General features: G+C 50.7%; 15 non-coding genes across 15 annotated transcripts; all 15 read right to left on the minus strand.

The window, feature by feature from the left end:
- Nucleotides 1-734: 734 nt before the first annotated feature.
- Trnaa-agc (transfer RNA alanine (anticodon AGC)) lies at nucleotides 735-807 on the minus strand. Its single transcript has one exon. It is a non-coding gene; the product is annotated as a tRNA-Ala (tRNA).
- Nucleotides 808-1223: 416 nt separating this feature from the next.
- On the minus strand, nucleotides 1224-1296 carry Trnaa-ugc (transfer RNA alanine (anticodon UGC)). The gene has a single exon. It is a non-coding gene; the product is annotated as a tRNA-Ala (tRNA).
- Nucleotides 1297-2298: 1002 nt separating this feature from the next.
- Trnaa-agc (transfer RNA alanine (anticodon AGC)) lies at nucleotides 2299-2371 on the minus strand. The gene has a single exon. It is a non-coding gene; the product is annotated as a tRNA-Ala (tRNA).
- Nucleotides 2372-2787: 416 nt separating this feature from the next.
- On the minus strand, nucleotides 2788-2860 carry Trnaa-ugc (transfer RNA alanine (anticodon UGC)). The gene has a single exon. It is a non-coding gene; the product is annotated as a tRNA-Ala (tRNA).
- A 1002-nt stretch (nucleotides 2861-3862) lies between these two features.
- On the minus strand, nucleotides 3863-3935 carry Trnaa-agc (transfer RNA alanine (anticodon AGC)). Its single transcript has one exon. It is a non-coding gene; the product is annotated as a tRNA-Ala (tRNA).
- A 416-nt stretch (nucleotides 3936-4351) lies between these two features.
- Nucleotides 4352-4424, minus strand: Trnaa-ugc (transfer RNA alanine (anticodon UGC)). Its single transcript has one exon. It is a non-coding gene; the product is annotated as a tRNA-Ala (tRNA).
- Nucleotides 4425-5426: 1002 nt separating this feature from the next.
- Trnaa-agc (transfer RNA alanine (anticodon AGC)) lies at nucleotides 5427-5499 on the minus strand. The gene has a single exon. It is a non-coding gene; the product is annotated as a tRNA-Ala (tRNA).
- Nucleotides 5500-5915: 416 nt separating this feature from the next.
- On the minus strand, nucleotides 5916-5988 carry Trnaa-ugc (transfer RNA alanine (anticodon UGC)). Its single transcript has one exon. It is a non-coding gene; the product is annotated as a tRNA-Ala (tRNA).
- A 1002-nt stretch (nucleotides 5989-6990) lies between these two features.
- Nucleotides 6991-7063, minus strand: Trnaa-agc (transfer RNA alanine (anticodon AGC)). Its single transcript has one exon. It is a non-coding gene; the product is annotated as a tRNA-Ala (tRNA).
- Nucleotides 7064-7479: 416 nt separating this feature from the next.
- Nucleotides 7480-7552, minus strand: Trnaa-ugc (transfer RNA alanine (anticodon UGC)). Its single transcript has one exon. It is a non-coding gene; the product is annotated as a tRNA-Ala (tRNA).
- A 1002-nt stretch (nucleotides 7553-8554) lies between these two features.
- Nucleotides 8555-8627, minus strand: Trnaa-agc (transfer RNA alanine (anticodon AGC)). Its single transcript has one exon. It is a non-coding gene; the product is annotated as a tRNA-Ala (tRNA).
- A 416-nt stretch (nucleotides 8628-9043) lies between these two features.
- Trnaa-ugc (transfer RNA alanine (anticodon UGC)) lies at nucleotides 9044-9116 on the minus strand. Its single transcript has one exon. It is a non-coding gene; the product is annotated as a tRNA-Ala (tRNA).
- A 1002-nt stretch (nucleotides 9117-10118) lies between these two features.
- Nucleotides 10119-10191, minus strand: Trnaa-agc (transfer RNA alanine (anticodon AGC)). Its single transcript has one exon. It is a non-coding gene; the product is annotated as a tRNA-Ala (tRNA).
- A 416-nt stretch (nucleotides 10192-10607) lies between these two features.
- Trnaa-ugc (transfer RNA alanine (anticodon UGC)) lies at nucleotides 10608-10680 on the minus strand. The gene has a single exon. It is a non-coding gene; the product is annotated as a tRNA-Ala (tRNA).
- Nucleotides 10681-11682: 1002 nt separating this feature from the next.
- On the minus strand, nucleotides 11683-11755 carry Trnaa-agc (transfer RNA alanine (anticodon AGC)). The gene has a single exon. It is a non-coding gene; the product is annotated as a tRNA-Ala (tRNA).
- Nucleotides 11756-12142: the final 387 nt, after the last annotated feature.

Below are 12142 nucleotides of genomic sequence, written 5' to 3' on the forward strand. Positions count from 1 at the left end.
CTGAAGCCCCATTGTGCACTCGACTGTTCATGCCAACTCACTGCCTCGCACTTTACTACTGTGTACCACTCTTGTCGTCCAACTGCAAAAGACTGGGCCACAACAAGTTTCCGCGTCTCCATTGCACTGCGCAAACTACGAAACGCTCCCCAAACATGGCACTCACCCATGCAGACGACTTTTCCGACTTTACACGACGCTCACGCTAGTGACAGCCTTATTTAGAGCTTGACGTCGCGCCCAAGCGAGTGAGCACATTTCGCCTACGGCTTAGGCCGCCCACCTAGTGTGGCTGCTCGGTGTCTGCAGGCAGCGAGGGGCTGCAAGCTTCCCGTATTCGCGCCTATGTCACCTCTGCTTGCTTGTCAGAGACAGAGTATCGCAAAACATACAACTCACTCCATGAATTGATTGCTACGGCATCTGTCATCAGCAGTCACAACTAGCAACACCAGTAGCAGCCGACTGCACGTAAAGAATTGGAATGTGCAGTGGGATTTTTGTGAATTCGGCGCAAGGCTCATCTTTCCGACATAGGTTTGAGAATCTTATGGGAACACGAGTACTGTTTCTAAATTAAGTGTAGTGGTTGGAGGAGGGTACTTCCTGCGCATTACAGCACGCTTGCCAATTGTGGCTGCTAATCGTTCGCTCGTATCTGCCTTGACACATTTTCTGGCTGTGAATTATTCCACTTGCATGGCAGTGTGCGCATGTTGGTGTGTTAAAAATTCTGGAGGCGCTGGGTATCGATCCCAGTACCTCTCGCATGCTAAGCGAGCGCTCTACCATCTGAGCTACGCCCCCTGCTGACGAACTGCGCTACATACAGCCATATCAATTGCACACACCCTTGCACTCCAATTATTCCGCAGACAAACACTACTCTCAATGTGTCTGTGAGGGTGTCTTTCAGGTTTCCTGCATTCTGTCTCGAATCGTAGTTGGCCAAAATCAAAGTGGCACGCACGACGTCGAAAATAGCGTTCGGCCAACGCTCTGAGGTAGACGAAAGTGTTGTTCACTCTCTAGACTTCACTGAGGTTAGGCCGTTTTACCCAAGGCAGATTTGCACTCGATGACACCTCGACAACAGCCGGTCCTCACATTTACGTCTTGCTCTCCTTACGTCAGTATACGAGTCTGTGACGCTGGCTTTGCAACAGCTTGCGTGCCTTTAGGCTCGCCGCGACCAACACTTACCACGCACTGACCACAAAACATGGAGGCGCCGGGGCTTGAACCCGGGACCTTTCACATGCAAAGCGAACGCTCTACCAACTGAGCTACGCCCCCAAGCACAACCAAGCTGCGCTGTTCTCCATTCTTTACTACTCTTATGTGCACGGACACGATGGTTGGTTGGTTTGCAGGGCTGAAGGGAACAGAGTACAAAGGCGCGGACGCGTTCATATACACAAGAGTTCCAAGTAGTTTCGATGCTCTGGTATTACGACTGCAAATTCCGTCCGTTTTTAACGTCTTAAATTGAAGGGCCAGTCACAAGTTGCTCTGTTTTCACTCCATGTCGACAATCACACAGCACCTGAGGTAACAAGCACATCTGAAGCCCCATTGTGCACTCGACTGTTCATGCCAACTCACTGCCTCGCACTTTACTACTGTGTACCACTCTTGTCGTCCAACTGCAAAAGACTGGGCCACAACAAGTTTCCGCGTCTCCATTGCACTGCGCAAACTACGAAACGCTCCCCAAACATGGCACTCACCCATGCAGACGACTTTTCCGACTTTACACGACGCTCACGCTAGTGACAGCCTTATTTAGAGCTTGACGTCGCGCCCAAGCGAGTGAGCACATTTCGCCTACGGCTTAGGCCGCCCACCTAGTGTGGCTGCTCGGTGTCTGCAGGCAGCGAGGGGCTGCAAGCTTCCCGTATTCGCGCCTATGTCACCTCTGCTTGCTTGTCAGAGACAGAGTATCGCAAAACATACAACTCACTCCATGAATTGATTGCTACGGCATCTGTCATCAGCAGTCACAACTAGCAACACCAGTAGCAGCCGACTGCACGTAAAGAATTGGAATGTGCAGTGGGATTTTTGTGAATTCGGCGCAAGGCTCATCTTTCCGACATAGGTTTGAGAATCTTATGGGAACACGAGTACTGTTTCTAAATTAAGTGTAGTGGTTGGAGGAGGGTACTTCCTGCGCATTACAGCACGCTTGCCAATTGTGGCTGCTAATCGTTCGCTCGTATCTGCCTTGACACATTTTCTGGCTGTGAATTATTCCACTTGCATGGCAGTGTGCGCATGTTGGTGTGATAAAAATTCTGGAGGCGCTGGGTATCGATCCCAGTACCTCTCGCATGCTAAGCGAGCGCTCTACCATCTGAGCTACGCCCCCTGCTGACGAACTGCGCTACATACAGCCATATCAATTGCACACACCCTTGCACTCCAATTATTCCGCAGACAAACACTACTCTCAATGTGTCTGTGAGGGTGTCTTTCAGGTTTCCTGCATTCTGTATCGAATCGTAGTTGGCCAAAATCAAAGTGGCACGCACGACGTCGAAAATAGCGTTCGGCCAACGCTCTGAGGTAGACGAAAGTGTTGTTCACTCTCTAGACTTCACTGAGGTTAGGCCGTTTTACCCAAGGCAGATTTGCACTCGATGACACCTCGACAACAGCCGGTCCTCACATTTACGTCTTGCTCTCCTTACGTCAGTATACGAGTCTGTGACGCTGGCTTTGCAACAGCTTGCGTGCCTTTAGGCTCGCCGCGACCAACACTTACCACGCACTGACCACAAAACATGGAGGCGCCGGGGCTTGAACCCGGGACCTTTCACATGCAAAGCGAACGCTCTACCAACTGAGCTACGCCCCCAAGCACAACCAAGCTGCGCTGTTCTCCATTCTTTACTACTCTTATGTGCACGGACACGATGGTTGGTTGGTTTGCAGGGCTGAAGGGAACAGAGTACAAAGGCGCGGACGCGTTCATATACACAAGACTTCCAAGTAGTTTCGATGCTCTGGTATTACGACTGCAAATTCCGTCCGTTTTTAACGTCTTAAATTGAAGGGCCAGTCACAAGTTGCTCTGTTTTCACTCCATGTCGACAATCACACAGCACCTGAGGTAACAAGCACATCTGAAGCCCCATTGTGCACTCGACTGTTCATGCCAACTCACTGCCTCGCACTTTACTACTGTGTACCACTCTTGTCGTCCAACTGCAAAAGACTGGGCCACAACAAGTTTCCGCGTCTCCATTGCACTGCGCAAACTACGAAACGCTCCCCAAACATGGCACTCACCCATGCAGACGACTTTTCCGAATTTACACGACGCTCACGCTAGTGACAGCCTTATTTAGAGCTTGACGTCGCGCCCAAGCGAGTGAGCACATTTCGCCTACGGCTTAGGCCGCCCACCTAGTGTGGCTGCTCGGTGTCTGCAGGCAGCGAGGGGCTGCAAGCTTCCCGTATTCGCGCCTATGTCACCTCTGCTTGCTTGTCAGAGACAGAGTATCGCAAAACATACAACTCACTCCATGAATTGATTGCTACGGCATCTGTCATCAGCAGTCACAACTAGCAACACCAGTAGCAGCCGACTGCACGTAAAGAATTGGAATGTGCAGTGGGATTTTTGTGAATTCGGCGCAAGGCTCATCTTTCCGACATAGGTTTGAGAATCTTATGGGAACACGAGTACTGTTTCTAAATTAAGTGTAGTGGTTGGAGGAGGGTACTTCCTGCGCATTACAGCACGCTTGCCAATTGTGGCTGCTAATCGTTCGCTCGTATCTGCCTTGACACATTTTCTGGCTGTGAATTATTCCACTTGCATGGCAGTGTGCGCATGTTGGTGTGTTAAAAATTCTGGAGGCGCTGGGTATCGATCCCAGTACCTCTCGCATGCTAAGCGAGCGCTCTACCATCTGAGCTACGCCCCCTGCTGACGAACTGCGCTACATACAGCCATATCAATTGCACACACCCTTGCACTCCAATTATTCCGCAGACAAACACTACTCTCAATGTGTCTGTGAGGGTGTCTTTCAGGTTTCCTGCATTCTGTATCGAATCGTAGTTGGCCAAAATCAAAGTGGCACGCACGACGTCGAAAATAGCGTTCGGCCAACGCTCTGAGGTAGACGAAAGTGTTGTTCACTCTCTAGACTTCACTGAGGTTAGGCCGTTTTACCCAAGGCAGATTTGCACTCGATGACACCTCGACAACAGCCGGTCCTCACATTTACGTCTTGCTCTCCTTACGTCAGTATACGAGTCTGTGACGCTGGCTTTGCAACAGCTTGCGTGCCTTTAGGCTCGCCGCGACCAACACTTACCACGCACTGACCACAAAACATGGAGGCGCCGTGGCTTGAACCCGGGACCTTTCACATGCAAAGCGAACGCTCTACAAACTGAGCTACGCCCCCAAGCACAACCAAGCTGCGCTGTTCTCCATTCTTTACTACTCTTATGTGCACGGACACGATGGTTGGTTGGTTTGCAGGGCTGAAGGGAACAGAGTACAAAGGCGCGGACGCGTTCATATACACAAGACTTCCAAGTAGTTTCGATGCTCTGGTATTACGACTGCAAATTCCGTCCGTTTTTAACGTCTTAAATTGAAGGGCCAGTCACAAGTTGCTCTGTTTTCACTCCATGTCGACAATCACACAGCACCTGAGGTAACAAGCACATCTGAAGCCCCATTGTGCACTCGACTGTTCATGCCAACTCACTGCCTCGCACTTTACTACTGTGTACCACTCTTGTCGTCCAACTGCAAAAGACTGGGCCACAACAAGTTTCCGCGTCTCCATTGCACTGCGCAAACTACGAAACGCTCCCCAAACATGGCACTCACCCATGCAGACGACTTTTCCGAATTTACACGACGCTCACGCTAGTGACAGCCTTATTTAGAGCTTGACGTCGCGCCCAAGCGAGTGAGCACATTTCGCCTACGGCTTAGGCCGCCCACCTAGTGTGGCTGCTCGGTGTCTGCAGGCAGCGAGGGGCTGCAAGCTTCCCGTATTCGCGCCTATGTCACCTCTGCTTGCTTGTCAGAGACAGAGTATCGCAAAACATACAACTCACTCCATGAATTGATTGCTACGGCATCTGTCATCAGCAGTCACAACTAGCAACACCAGTAGCAGCCGACTGCACGTAAAGAATTGGAATGTGCAGTGGGATTTTTGTGAATTCGGCGCAAGGCTCATCTTTCCGACATAGGTTTGAGAATCTTATGGGAACACGAGTACTGTTTCTAAATTAAGTGTAGTGGTTGGAGGAGGGTACTTCCTGCGCATTACAGCACGCTTGCCAATTGTGGCTGCTAATCGTTCGCTCGTATCTGCCTTGACACATTTTCTGGCTGTGAATTATTCCACTTGCATGGCAGTGTGCGCATGTTGGTGTGTTAAAAATTCTGGAGGCGCTGGGTATCGATCCCAGTACCTCTCGCATGCTAAGCGAGCGCTCTACCATCTGAGCTACGCCCCCTGCTGACGAACTGCGCTACATACAGCCATATCAATTGCACACACCCTTGCACTCCAATTATTCCGCAGACAAACACTACTCTCAATGTGTCTGTGAGGGTGTCTTTCAGGTTTCCTGCATTCTGTATCGAATCGTAGTTGGCCAAAATCAAAGTGGCACGCACGACGTCGAAAATAGCGTTCGGCCAACGCTCTGAGGTAGACGAAAGTGTTGTTCACTCTCTAGACTTCACTGAGGTTAGGCCGTTTTACCCAAGGCAGATTTGCACTCGATGACACCTCGACAACAGCCGGTCCTCACATTTACGTCTTGCTCTCCTTACGTCAGTATACGAGTCTGTGACGCTGGCTTTGCAACAGCTTGCGTGCCTTTAGGCTCGCCGCGACCAACACTTACCACGCACTGACCACAAAACATGGAGGCGCCGGGGCTTGAACCCGGGACCTTTCACATGCAAAGCGAACGCTCTACCAACTGAGCTACGCCCCCAAGCACAACCAAGCTGCGCTGTTCTCCATTCTTTACTACTCTTATGTGCACGGACACGATGGTTGGTTGGTTTGCAGGGCTGAAGGGAACAGAGTACAAAGGCGCGGACGCGTTCATATACACAAGAGTTCCAAGTAGTTTCGATGCTCTGGTATTACGACTGCAAATTCCGTCCGTTTTTAACGTCTTAAATTGAAGGGCCAGTCACAAGTTGCTCTGTTTTCACTCCATGTCGACAATCACACAGCACCTGAGGTAACAAGCACATCTGAAGCCCCATTGTGCACTCGACTGTTCATGCCAACTCACTGCCTCGCACTTTACTACTGTGTACCACTCTTGTCGTCCAACTGCAAAAGACTGGGCCACAACAAGTTTCCGCGTCTCCATTGCACTGCGCAAACTACGAAACGCTCCCCAAACATGGCACTCACCCATGCAGACGACTTTTCCGACTTTACACGACGCTCACGCTAGTGACAGCCTTATTTAGAGCTTGACGTCGCGCCCAAGCGAGTGAGCACATTTCGCCTACGGCTTAGGCCGCCCACCTAGTGTGGCTGCTCGGTGTCTGCAGGCAGCGAGGGGCTGCAAGCTTCCCGTATTCGCGCCTATGTCACCTCTGCTTGCTTGTCAGAGACAGAGTATCGCAAAACATACAACTCACTCCATGAATTGATTGCTACGGCATCTGTCATCAGCAGTCACAACTAGCAACACCAGTAGCAGCCGACTGCACGTAAAGAATTGGAATGTGCAGTGGGATTTTTGTGAATTCGGCGCAAGGCTCATCTTTCCGACATAGGTTTGAGAATCTTATGGGAACACGAGTACTGTTTCTAAATTAAGTGTAGTGGTTGGAGGAGGGTACTTCCTGCGCATTACAGCACGCTTGCCAATTGTGGCTGCTAATCGTTCGCTCGTATCTGCCTTGACACATTTTCTGGCTGTGAATTATTCCACTTGCATGGCAGTGTGCGCATGTTGGTGTGTTAAAAATTCTGGAGGCGCTGGGTATCGATCCCAGTACCTCTCGCATGCTAAGCGAGCGCTCTACCATCTGAGCTACGCCCCCTGCTGACGAACTGCGCTACATACAGCCATATCAATTGCACACACCCTTGCACTCCAATTATTCCGCAGACAAACACTACTCTCAATGTGTCTGTGAGGGTGTCTTTCAGGTTTCCTGCATTCTGTATCGAATCGTAGTTGGCCAAAATCAAAGTGGCACGCACGACGTCGAAAATAGCGTTCGGCCAACGCTCTGAGGTAGACGAAAGTGTTGTTCACTCTCTAGACTTCACTGAGGTTAGGCCGTTTTACCCAAGGCAGATTTGCACTCGATGAAACCTCGACAACAGCCGGTCCTCACATTTACGTCTTGCTCTCCTTACGTCAGTATACGAGTCTGTGACGCTGGCTTTGCAACAGCTTGCGTGCCTTTAGGCTCGCCGCGACCAACACTTACCACGCACTGACCACAAAACATGGAGGCGCCGGGGCTTGAACCCGGGACCTTTCACATGCAAAGCGAACGCTCTACCAACTGAGCTACGCCCCCAAGCACAACCAAGCTGCGCTGTTCTCCATTCTTTACTACTCTTATGTGCACGGACACGATGGTTGGTTGGTTTGCAGGGCTGAAGGGAACAGAGTACAAAGGCGCGGACGCGTTCATATACACAAGAGTTCCAAGTAGTTTCGATGCTCTGGTATTACGACTGCAAATTCCGTCCGTTTTTAACGTCTTAAATTGAAGGGCCAGTCACAAGTTGCTCTGTTTTCACTCCATGTCGACAATCACACAGCACCTGAGGTAACAAGCACATCTGAAGCCCCATTGTGCACTCGACTGTTCATGCCAACTCACTGCCTCGCACTTTACTACTGTGTACCACTCTTGTCGTCCAACTGCAAAAGACTGGGCCACAACAAGTTTCCGCGTCTCCATTGCACTGCGCAAACTACGAAACGCTCCCCAAACATGGCACTCACCCATGCAGACGACTTTTCCGACTTTACACGACGCTCACGCTAGTGACAGCCTTATTTAGAGCTTGACGTCGCGCCCAAGCGAGTGAGCACATTTCGCCTACGGCTTAGGCCGCCCACCTAGTGTGGCTGCTCGGTGTCTGCAGGCAGCGAGGGGCTGCAAGCTTCCCGTATTCGCGCCTATGTCACCTCTGCTTGCTTGTCAGAGACAGAGTATCGCAAAACATACAACTCACTCCATGAATTGATTGCTACGGCATCTGTCATCAGCAGTCACAACTAGCAACACCAGTAGCAGCCGACTGCACGTAAAGAATTGGAATGTGCAGTGGGATTTTTGTGAATTCGGCGCAAGGCTCATCTTTCCGACATAGGTTTGAGAATCTTATGGGAACACGAGTACTGTTTCTAAATTAAGTGTAGTGGTTGGAGGAGGGTACTTCCTGCGCATTACAGCACGCTTGCCAATTGTGGCTGCTAATCGTTCGCTCGTATCTGCCTTGACACATTTTCTGGCTGTGAATTATTCCACTTGCATGGCAGTGTGCGCATGTTGGTGTGTTAAAAATTCTGGAGGCGCTGGGTATCGATCCCAGTACCTCTCGCATGCTAAGCGAGCGCTCTACCATCTGAGCTACGCCCCCTGCTGACGAACTGCGCTACATACAGCCATATCAATTGCACACACCCTTGCACTCCAATTATTCCGCAGACAAACACTACTCTCAATGTGTCTGTGAGGGTGTCTTTCAGGTTTCCTGCATTCTGTATCGAATCGTAGTTGGCCAAAATCAAAGTGGCACGCACGACGTCGAAAATAGCGTTCGGCCAACGCTCTGAGGTAGACGAAAGTGTTGTTCACTCTCTAGACTTCACTGAGGTTAGGCCGTTTTACCCAAGGCAGATTTGCACTCGATGACACCTCGACAACAGCCGGTCCTCACATTTACGTCTTGCTCTCCTTACGTCAGTATACGAGTCTGTGACGCTGGCTTTGCAACAGCTTGCGTGCCTTTAGGCTCGCCGCGACCAACACTTACCACGCACTGACCACAAAACATGGAGGCGCCGGGGCTTGAACCCGGGACCTTTCACATGCAAAGCGAACGCTCTACCAACTGAGCTACGCCCCCAAGCACAACCAAGCTGCGCTGTTCTCCATTCTTTACTACTCTTATGTGCACAGACACGATGGTTGGTTGGTTTGCAGGGCTGAAGGGAACAGAGTACAAAGGCGCGGACGCGTTCATATACACAAGAGTTCCAAGTAGTTTCGATGCTCTGGTATTACGACTGCAAATTCCGTCCGTTTTTAACGTCTTAAATTGAAGGGCCAGTCACAAGTTGCTCTGTTTTCACTCCATGTCGACAATCACACAGCACCTGAGGTAACAAGCACATCTGAAGCCCCATTGTGCACTCGACTGTTCATGCCAACTCACTGCCTCGCACTTTACTACTGTGTACCACTCTTGTCGTCCAACTGCAAAAGACTGGGCCACAACAAGTTTCCGCGTCTCCATTGCACTGCGCAAACTACGAAACGCTCCCCAAACATGGCACTCACCCATGCAGACGACTTTTCCGACTTTACACGACGCTCACGCTAGTAACAACCTTATTTAGAGCTTGACGTCGCGCCCAAGCGAGTGAGCACATTTCGCCTACGGCTTAGGCCGCCCACCTAGTGTGGCTACTCGGTGTCTGCAGGCAGCGAGGGGCTGCAAGCTTCCCGTATTCGCGCCTATGTCACCTCTGCTTGCTTGTCAGAGACAGAGTATCGCAAAACATACAACTCACTCCATGAATTGATTGCTACGGCATCTGTCATCAGCAGTCACAACTAGCAACACCAGTAGCAGCCGACTGCACGTAAAGAATTGGAATGTGCAGTGGGATTTTTGTGAATTCGGCGCAAGGCTCATCTTTCCGACATAGGTTTGAGAATCTTATGGGAACACGAGTACTGTTTCTAAATTAAGTGTAGTGGTTGGAGGAGGGTACTTCCTGCGCATTACAGCACGCTTGCCAATTGTGGCTGCTAATCGTTCGCTCGTATCTGCCTTGACACATTTTCTGGCTGTGAATTATTCCACTTGCATGGCAGTGTGCGCATGTTGGTGTGTTAAAAATTCTGGAGGCGCTGGGTATCGATCCCAGTACCTCTCGCATGCTAAGCGAGCGCTCTACCATCTGAGCTACGCCCCCTGCTGACGAACTGCGCTACATACAGCCATATCAATTGCACACACCCTTGCACTCCAATTATTCCGCAGACAAACACTACTCTCAATGTGTCTGTGAGGGTGTCTTTCAGGTTTCCTGCATTCTGTATCGAATCGTAGTTGGCCAAAATCAAAGTGGCACGCACGACGTCGAAAATAGCGTTCGGCCAACGCTCTGAGGTAGACGAAAGTGTTGTTCACTCTCTAGACTTCACTGAGGTTAGGCCGTTTTACCCAAGGCAGATTTGCACTCGATGACACCTCGACAACAGCCGGTCCTCACATTTACGTCTTGCTCTCCTTACGTCAGTATACGAGTCTGTGACGCTGGCTTTGCAACAGCTTGCGTGCCTTTAGGCTCGCCGCGACCAACACTTACCACGCACTGACCACAAAACATGGAGGCGCCGGGGCTTGAACCCGGGACCTTTCACATGCAAAGCGAACGCTCTACCAACTGAGCTACGCCCCCAAGCACAACCAAGCTGCGCTGTTCTCCATTCTTTACTACTCTTATGTGCACGGACACGATGGTTGGTTGGTTTGCAGGGCTGAAGGGAACAGAGTACAAAGGCGCGGACGCGTTCATATACACAAGAGTTCCAAGTAGTTTCGATGCTCTGGTATTACGACTGCAAATTCCGTCCGTTTTTAACGTCTTAAATTGAAGGGCCAGTCACAAGTTGCTCTGTTTTCACTCCATGTCGACAATCACACAGCACCTGAGGTAACAAGCACATCTGAAGCCCCATTGTGCACTCGACTGTTCATGCCAACTCACTGCCTCGCACTTTACTACTGTGTACCACTCTTGTCGTCCAACTGCAAAAGACTGGGCCACAACAAGTTTCCGCGTCTCCATTGCACTGCGCAAACTACGAAACGCTCCCCAAACATGGCACTCACCCATGCAGACGACTTTTCCGACTTTACACGACGCTCACGCTAGTGACAGCCTTATTTAGAGCTTGTCGTCGCGCCCAAGCGAGTGAGCACATTTCGCCTACGGCTTAGGCCGCCCACCTAGTGTGGCTGCTCGGTGTCTGCAGGCAGCGAGGGGCTGCAAGCTTCCCGTATTCGCGCCTATGTCACCTCTGCTTGCTTGTCAGAGACAGAGTATCGCAAAACATACAACTCACTCCATGAATTGATTGCTACGGCATCTGTCATCAGCAGTCACAACTAGCAACACCAGTAGCAGCCGACTGCACGTAAAGAATTGGAATGTGCAGTGGGATTTTTGTGAATTCGGCGCAAGGCTCATCTTTCCGACATAGGTTTGAGAATCTTATGGGAACACGAGTACTGTTTCTAAATTAAGTGTAGTGGTTGGAGGAGGGTACTTCCTGCGCATTACAGCACGCTTGCCAATTGTGGCTGCTAATCGTTCGCTCGTATCTGCCTTGACACATTTTCTGGCTGTGAATTATTCCACTTGCATGGCAGTGTGCGCATGTTGGTGTGTTAAAAATTCTGGAGGCGCTGGGTATCGATCCCAGTACCTCTCGCATGCTAAGCGAGCGCTCTACCATCTGAGCTACGCCCCCTGCTGACGAACTGCGCTACATACAGCCATATCAATTGCACACACCCTTGCACTCCAATTATTCCGCAGACAAACACTACTCTCAATGTGTCTGTGAGGGTGTCTTTCAGGTTTCCTGCATTCTGTATCGAATCGTAGTTGGCCAAAATCAAAGTGGCACGCACGACGTCGAAAATAGCGTTCGGCCAACGCTCTGAGGTAGACGAAAGTGTTGTTCACTCTCTAGACTTCACTGAGGTTAGGCCGTTTTACCCAAGGCAGATTTGCACTCGATGACACCTCGACAACAGCCGGTCCTCACATTTACGTCTTGCTCTCCTTACGTCAGTATACGAGTCTGTGACGCTGGCTTTGCAACAGCTTGCGTGCCTTTAGGCTCGCCGCGACC

This window comes from Schistocerca serialis, chromosome 10, assembly GCF_023864345.2.
Source record: "Schistocerca serialis cubense isolate TAMUIC-IGC-003099 chromosome 10, iqSchSeri2.2, whole genome shotgun sequence".
Classification (NCBI taxonomy): domain Eukaryota; kingdom Metazoa; phylum Arthropoda; class Insecta; order Orthoptera; family Acrididae; genus Schistocerca; species Schistocerca serialis.